Genomic DNA, 9201 nt, shown 5'->3' on the forward strand with positions numbered 1-9201 from the left:
ACTCAGCATATTTAATAGTTATTATTAATGAACAATATCAAAGACTGCCTTTCTGTGATAGTGAATTCCTCATTTACATCCAGAGCTTGTCACTCAGTTTGGTACAGTGAAATGTAAAGCATTTCACTTAACTGCTGGCTAATTGCAACAAAGCTCAGCATAATAAATATGATGTCTGTAACCTCAGCCTTAAATTCAGGATAGAATGCTGTGCTTGCTTCCAAATAGATGGAAACTATAGTTTAATGCAATAACTACTTACCTTTCTCCATCATTCTTATAACGAGTTTTTACTCTCTTCAGTTATTTGTCGCCTAAAGAAGTTGTATTTGGCTCAAAATTCTTAAATACCTCAGAAATAATACAAAAGTCACATCTTCATTTACCAGCTTTTTTCTTGAAATATATATAATGTAGGAAATTTCAGTTAATAGTTCTAATAAAAACAATAATCTCAAGATCTAAGAATCAACCTTTAGTTTAGAGTGCTATAAATTATTAAGTAGGGAACATCATATAAACTATAGTTAATCTTTACTACAACAATAATAATAACTACTTTATGCCATAGAAACTTAGATTAACCCAGAAGTCACTGAAGGAATAATTATCCATACATTTGTCTGGAACTCTTTACTTAAAAAAAAATTGTATCATAGCTCAAGCTTACCACTCATTAGAAAAGGTATGCATTATTACCTCCATTTAAAAAATGAGTCAAAGACATAAAGAAGTGAGGTGATACACATGGACTTAAAGGGGTGTAAGTTAAATAATCAGATCCATTTATGACACAGTGAAGTATTTAGACCTATGACTAATACATAGTAGGAACATATAAGTATTTATTGAATAGATAGTTAATGAACATGCTAATGAATGAGTGAATTTTATTTTTTGTAAGATCCAGGGAAAGTTAAGATTTATAGGATTTGCATAAAAATTTAGCTGAAATCTGGTCTAGTGAACTTGAGGCTGAATAATGGTTAGTTGGTTCACAACAGAATGGATCAAGCTTTAAAAATGGAAATGCAATTATGTTGTGTTATATAAAGATGAGCCAGGGCCTGCTCATAGGACTGAGTCAAAACTGAACCTGAAGAGTGTCCATAACTATCGCCATTATATTACAGGAACGTGGTATGCGTTGGGTTGGGAGGAAAGCTGGCTGGGCCATGATAGGGTATAATAAAGATAACCTGAGTCTGCCTGCTTGAGGTAGAGGGTGGGAGGTAAGAGTAGAGGCTTGGTAGTGAGTTTGTGGGAATGAAGAACTTGGAGATGTACACTATAGTCCAAAAGTAGAGCTAAAGTCAAATACAGAGGTGCTAATGCTCAAGTCTGTAGTCAAACGGCCAATTAAATCAGAGCCAAAAGCTTAAGAACAGGTTGAAACAGAGGAATGACTTCTGAGTTAATCTAAGTCTCTGTGGTATAAAGTAGTTTTTATTGTTGCTATAGTAAAGAATGAAAGTAGCTCAACCGTAGCCATGAAAGGTGAAGCTTTGTGCAGTGGCAGTATCGTAGGCAATGAGGTTTATCCGAGGCACGATTATTGCTAATTGAAAGGTGAGAGGATGCTTTGTCTTGCTGATTCCTTGGTCTTGAGGTGATCTTGGCAATATCACCAACCCTGTGGGTTCAGACAGTTACATCAATGTTCAGACCATTAAAAACTGAAAAATTTGCCTTGTCTGTGTAATATCTACTAAAGAATAGCTTAAAACCATTAATATAAATATAGTGATCCATTTGTTTTAGCACCTAAGTTCTATTTATTAGAAACGTGCTTTATCATGATAAGGCAGTTAAGTCAGCATGTATCTTTAATTCACACAGACATAATGTTTTGGTATGTATTATAGTAAGAGAAGCCAGCGTATAAATATAGAGAAAATATTGTCCTTGGCCTAAGAGATAATAACCATCAGTACTTCCTGCCCAATATGAGCATTTCAAGTCTCTTTTACAAAGCCAGACAGGCTTTGGGTCCAGGCCAACACACTCTAAACCCTGTAACATTCAATCTTTTCCCATTGCCACACTGTAATATGCAAAAGAAGGATCATGCTTACATTTTCTAATGCCAGCTGGCTGATTTTACTCCTGACATGACATTCAATGCCATGACATCCTATTCTATGGTGACTGAGAAGTAAACAGTCAGTCAGGAGTAAATTACCCATAGAAAGAGCCATTGCAAATTGCAAATTACCCATAGAAAGAGCCATTCCATCTATGTTCTTTTTTCTTCAACTAAATTGCTTATAACTTTCTTTTACTGCCATCCTAGAAAAGTCTTCCTATTGTATTAGTTGTATTAGTTAAGTTCATGTATTAAAAATTATCTGAGGGGTGCCTGGGTGGCTCAGTTGGTTAAGTGACTGCCTTTGGCTCAGGTCATGATCCTGGAGTCCCGGGATCGAGTCCCATGTCAGGCTTTCTGCTCAGTGGGGAGTCTGCTTCTGCCTCTGACCCTTCCTCTCTCATGCTCTCTCTCTCTCTCTCTCTCACTCTCTCTCATTCTCTCTCTCAAATAAATAAAATCTTTAAAAAAATTATCTGAATGCCTTGTCTTTGTTGAGAACTATGCTAAGTGTAAGTATATGTAAAATGTGCATTGGTATATAAATATACTAAAATTAAAACTAATAATAGAATATAGGAAGGAAACGATCAAACTTCAGTGATAGAGAATAATGGGATGATGAACGTGAATGAGTCAAAGACCTTGGCATACGAATCCAAAGTGACAAATTCGAAAAGATGTGTATGTGTATGTGTATGTGTATGTGTGTACATATTTTCTATATTTTATGTATCCAGCACCACCCTCTCCACGTTCCACTATCTACCCACGATTTAGGTTTTGATCCTATGTTTGGCAACTTAAGGCAAAGTCAATGAGAAGAAATAGCATACTTGTCTTATTTCCAACACATCTTTAGTGACTATAGTAGCTGCTTCCATTAAAGCTGTTTATCTCATAAAGATCACAGAATGTGAGATTTCCTAAACAGTTATTCTAACCACAGACAATTTTATCTCAATGGTAAGTATTAGCACTCATCACACATGAGTGGAAAGCATACTGCTAGGTACTCTGAAGAACCTAGTTATGGTGCTTAACCTCAAAATTCTATTTACTGGAAAATGGAGGATGATTTTGAAAGTATATTTCTGACTTTCGGTTTCTGGATCCCATGTAAGGAGCTTGGAAATTGCCACTCTGTCTGAACAACAAAAAGCTGAACAGACTGAATAATCAACAACTATTCTTGGAACCGTAAGAGGTAAAGACCCAGGGCAAACCATTGCTCCTAAGGGTGGAGAGACAGATGAATACAGAGAATCACAGCATACTAAAGCAACGACTCACAAGTGAAAACAACTGTGGGAACCAGTGCTAGAGTGGAAAAACGTAAAATTAATTGATAAATTGCTGGAGGCTCAGTGTGGAAGAATCTGAGAGTTAAAAACTCCAGGGGGACAGAATCACAGATATACACTACACTTTTGTGAGTTTCACCTTCAGAGCTTGACTAGTTTCTTGCAGTAAATATCAGAGAAAAATCTCTTCATGCTTCCAACAAGAAGAGGGGAAAACAAACCATTTGAAATAAGCCAGAGCACTGTTCTTCTTAAAGCCTGTACTCCGAAGAAACCAGTTAACTAGAGTCTAACCTCCTGGCGTATTATCAGAGCCTAACCAACCTGGGAGAAGGGAATATTCAACTCTAGCTAACTCTAGACATCCTGTCATACCTAAGGGGATGGGTGGTGGGAAACTGAAAAACATCTGTGGAGCTCAGAGTCCAGAGGCATAGGCTCACTAAAAGACTAAGACCTAATTCCAGGATTATAGAACACTTCCCTTCTCCCCGCACCTTACCACCACGTTACTGAAGGCCTTTTTATAGCATAATAGAACGCAAAAACACAATTTGAAGAAATAAAGTAAGCATCAGAACCAGGTACAGCAAGGATGTTGGAATTATCAGACTGGGAATTTAAAACAACTGTGATTCATATGCTCTAAGCTTTAATGATAAAGTAGAAGTATGCAAGTACAGATGGGCAATGCAAAGAGAGATGAAAATACTAAGAAAGAAATGTTAGACATGAAGCACCTCATAACAGAAGTGAAGAATTCCTGGGGCCCCTGGGTGGTTCAGTCAGTTAAAAGTCTGACTCTTGATTTCAGCTTAGGTCATGATCTCAGGGTCGTGAGATCGAGCCCTGTATCAGACTCTGTGCTCAGCAGGGAGCCTGCTTGAGATTCTCTCTCTCCCTCTTCCTCTGCCCCTCCCCCCTGCATGTGCACACATGTTCTCTCTCTCTCTCTCTCTCTCAAAGAATGCCTTTGTTGTGCTTATTAATAGACTGGTGATGACTGAGGGAAGAATCTTTGAGCTAGAGGAGATAGATTACTTACTTACTTACTTATTTATTTATTTATTTATTTATTTATTTATTTATTTATTATTTTTTAGTAGGTTCCATGCCCAGCATGGAGCCCAGTACAGGGCTTGAACTCATGACTCTGAGATCAAGACCTGAGCTAAGATCAAGAGCCAGATACTTGACTTAGCCACCCAGGTGCCCCTGAGCTAGAGGATACAGTAATAGAATCTTTGAAAACTGGAAAGCAAAGAGAACAAAATATGGAAAAAAAAATTGGAACAGAACATCAAAGGATTGTGGAACAACTACAAAAGATATAACATGCGTATAATGGGAATACCAGAAGAAGAAAGAGAAAAGATCAGAATAAATATTTGAAACAAAAGTGACTAAGAATTTTCTCCAAGTTAATGTCAGACACCAAACCACAGGAATCTCAAAGAACACCAAGCATGATACATGCCAAAAACTATACCTGGGCATATCATTTTCAAACTATGGAAAATCAAAGATAAAAAATTCTGAATGAAGTTGGGGGTGGAGGGAAAACACCTTACCTATAGAGGAACAGAGATAAGAATTCACATCTGAGTTGTCAGAAGACACTCAAGCAAGAAGAGAGTGGCATGAAATATTTAAGGTGTTGAAAGAAAAAACCTACCAACCTAGAATTCTGAACTATAAAATGATCCTTCAAAACTGAAAGATAGGGGTGCCTGGGTGGCTCAGTCGTTAGGTGTCTGCCTTCGGCTCAAGTCATGATCCCAGGGTCCTGGGATCAAGCCCTACATTGAACTCCCTGCTCAGCGGGAAGCCTGCTTCTCACTCTCCTATTACCCCTGCTTGTGTTCCTACTCTCGTTATCTCTCTCTCTCTCTGTCAAATAAATAAATAAAATCTTCAGCAGGGAGGCTGCTTCTCCCTCTGCCTTCCACTCCCCCTGCTTGTGCTCTCTCTCTCTCTCTTTGACAAATAAATAAATAAAAACTTAAAAAAAAAACTGAAAGAGAAATAAAGGCATTCTCAGAAAAACAAAATTTGAGGGAATTTGTTGCCAGCAGACCTGGCTTGCAGAAATTGTTAAAATAAGTTATTTAGAGAGAAGGAAAATATTATATACTTTAAAAACTCTGATCTACATACAGGGAAGCATCACAGAAGAACTAATGAAGGTAAAATAAAAATTTTTTTCTTAATCTAACAAGTAACATTTTGTCTAAAATAATATACCAACAATGTATTCAATTATGTATGTGTGTATATGATCATTTATAAATGAAATGAATGATAGCAATGGTACAAGGGAATGGGAGTTAGAATTATTTTGTTATTATAAGGTACTTACACTACCTGTGAAGCAATATAGTGTTATGTGAAAGTACACTTAGGTTGGCTGTAAATGTCTATTGCAAACTCTAGGGTACCCACTAGGGAAAATAAAAAAGTGTTACTTCTGTGTAAAGAAATGATTGAAAATAGAATCATGTAAAATCTTCACAAAAAAACCCAGAAAAGCAGTGGAAGGCAAAACTAGAGAGAAAGAACAAGGGAAAAATTTTTAAAACCTTACAAATATGATACATATTAAACCACCTACTTATTAACTACTTTTAATATCAATGATCTAAAGGTACCAATTAAATGAGAGAATGTAAGAGTGGATTAAAAAATAAGACCCAACTATATGTTTTCTACAAGAAACCCACTTTAAGACACATATAAATTAAAAGTAAATGGATAGAGAAAACTGTATCATGCTAACACTAATCAAAGAAAAACAGGAATAGCAATAGCAATATTAATTTCAGACAGAGCAAACATCACAGCAAGGGAAGTAAATCAGGAATAAAGAATGACATTACATAAATGATAAACAGGTCAATTTTCCAAGGAATCAGAACAATCTTTATCATGTAAGTGGCTAACAAAGTAGCATCATGGTTTGTAAGGCAAAAATTGATGTAAATCCAAATAGATGAATCCATTATCAGAGCTGACACTTTGACATTCTTCTATTAGAAATGGACAGATCTAGCAGGCATAAAATCAATAAGAACATAGTTGAATTCAACAATACCATCAACCCAACTGGATATAATTGACATCTTTAGACTGCTTCATTCAACAACAGCAGAAAATACATTCTTCTCAAGTTTATGTGGAACATTCACCAAATAGACCATTTTCTGCATTAGAAAACAACAAATTCAAAGGAATAAAAATTTTACTGGCTGTTCTCTAACCACAATGGAACTAAACTAGAAAGTAAAAAGAGAAAAATAACTGTAAAATCCAAAACTAAGTGGAGATTGACCAACATACTTTTTTCCCCCCTAAAGATTGATTGATTGATTGATTGATTTGTCAGAGAGCGAGCACATGAACAGAGGGAGTGGCAGGCAGAGGGAGAGACAGGTTCCCCACTGTGCAAGAAGCCTGGTGTGGGACTCTGATCCCACGACCCTGGGATCATGACCTGAGCCGAAGGCAGACGATTAACCAACTGAGCCACCCAGGCGTCCAAGACCAACACACTTCTAAGTAACACGTGGGTCAAATGACAAATCTCAAGAGAAATTTTAAAATATTTTGGATGAAATGAAAATTAAGTAACTTGAAATATGTGGGATACAGCAAAACAATGCCTAGAAGGAAATTTTTAGCAGTGAATGCATGTATTAGAAAAGAAGAAAGATCTAACATCAGTCATCTAAATTTCTGTCTTAGGAGACTAGAAAAAGAAGATCAAATTAAATTCAAAGTAAGGAGAAGAAAAGAAGTAACAAGAATTAGAAGAGAAATAAAAATGAAATTGAAAAGAGGACGTTAATAAAGACAATGAAGTTCCAACAGTTTATTTTTGCTTTTGTTTTCCTTGCCTCAGGAGACATACTACTGCCTGTGTTATCTAGGATTTTAATGGTTTCCTGTCTCACATTTAGGTCTTTAATCCATTTTGAATTTATTTTTGTGTATTGTGTAAGAAAATGGTCCAGTTTTGTTCCTTTGCATGTTGCTGTGATGAGCACCAGCTATTGTATGGAAGCGTTGAATCACTAAATTGAACACCTGAAACTGATATTACACTATATGTTAACTAATTGGAATTTAAATGAAAACTTAAAAAAAAATAGACAATGAAACTGAAAGCTGGTTCTTTGAAGAGATTTATAAAAATGATAAGCCTTTATACAGGCAGGTTAACAAAAAAAGAGGACACAGGTTACTAATAAAGATCCCATGGACATTGAAAGATAATAAAGGAATACTAAATAATTCTGTGCCCACAAATTTGACAACCTAGATGAAATGGACTGAATTCTTGAAAGACACAATTTGCCAAAACTCATACAAGAAGAAATAGATGATCTGAATAGTCCTATATCTATTAAAGAAATTGAATCAGTAATTAGAAACCTTACAAAACAAAGCACCAAGCCCAATAGGTTCACTGGTAAGTTCTACCAAACAGTTAAGAAGAAATTATAACAATTCTCTTCAGTCTTTTACAGAAGGTAGGAGAGGGAATGCTTCCTAATGCATTCTACAAGGACAGCATTACCTAATACCAAATCCAGACAGACATTACAAGAAAATAAAATTACAAAAAATTCTTAAAACTCAACAGTAAGAAAAAATTAAAATAAGGTCCAAAGATCTTAACAGACATCTAACCAAGGAATACATACAGATTGTCTATAAGCATATGAAAACATGTGCCACATCATATGTTATTAGAGAAATGCAAATTAAAACCGCACAGAGATATCACTACACATCTATTAGAATGACTAAAATCTGGAACACTAAATCAGTAAATCCTGGAGAGGATGTGGAGCAACAAGAACTCTCATACATTGCTGGTTGGAATGCAAAATGGTACAGCTACTTTGGAAGGCAATCTGGTGGTTTCCTACAAAATTAAGCATATGCTTTACCATACAGTCCAGCAATTGTGCTTTCGTATTGACTCACCAAAGCTGAAAACTTATGTACACACAAAAACCTGCACATGGGTATTTATGGCAGCTTTATTTATAATTGCCAAACTTGTGAGTAACCAAGATGTCTTTCAGTAGGTGAAAGTAGGTGAATGGACAAGTAAACTTTGGCATGTCTAGATAATGGTATATTATTGAGTGCTAAAAAGAAATAAGCCATCAAGCCATGAGAAAACATTGGAGGAATCTAAATGGAAATTACTAAGTGAAAAAAGCCAATCTGAAAAGGCTTCTAAATGTATGACCGCCAACTATGTAACATTAAGGAAAAGGCAAAACTATGAAGACAGTAGAAAGATCAGTGGTTGCCAGGGGTTTGGAGGGGTGTGGAGGAGCACAGAGGATTTTTAAGGCAATGGAAATACTCTGTATGGTACTATAATGATAGCTATATGCCGTTATACTTGTCTAAACCCATAGAATCTGCAACACCAAGAGGTAAATTGTAATGCAAACTATAGAGTTTGGGTAATTATGATGTGTCACTGTAGGTTCATCAGTTGTAACAAATGTACCACTCTGGTGGGGATTGTTGATAATGAGGAAGATTATGTATGTATTGGAGCAAGGGTATATGGAGTACCTCTGCACCTTTCATTTTGCTGTGAGACTAAAACTTCTCAAAAAAATAATTTTTCCAAAAGTATATTCCTGATGCATTTTATTTTTCTTTATTTTTTCAAAGATTTTATTTATTTGAGGGGTGCCTGGGTGGCTCAGTCGTTAAACGTCTGCCTTCGGCTTGGGTCATGATCCCGGGTTCCTGGGATCAAGCCCCATGTAGGTTCCCTGCTCG

The 9201-nt window shown here is 36.1% G+C and overlaps 1 pseudogene; it reads left to right on the forward strand.

The window, feature by feature from the left end:
* The first annotated feature begins 1501 nt into the window (after positions 1–1501).
* On the forward strand, positions 1502–1569 carry LOC112829829 (U4 spliceosomal RNA; annotated as a pseudogene).
* Positions 1570–9201: the final 7632 nt, after the last annotated feature.

The sequence above is a fragment of the Callorhinus ursinus genome, unplaced genomic scaffold, assembly GCF_003265705.2.
Source record: "Callorhinus ursinus isolate GAN/ISIS: 27379988/994484 unplaced genomic scaffold, GSC_fseal_2.0 scaffold21, whole genome shotgun sequence".
NCBI classification, from domain to species: domain Eukaryota; kingdom Metazoa; phylum Chordata; class Mammalia; order Carnivora; family Otariidae; genus Callorhinus; species Callorhinus ursinus.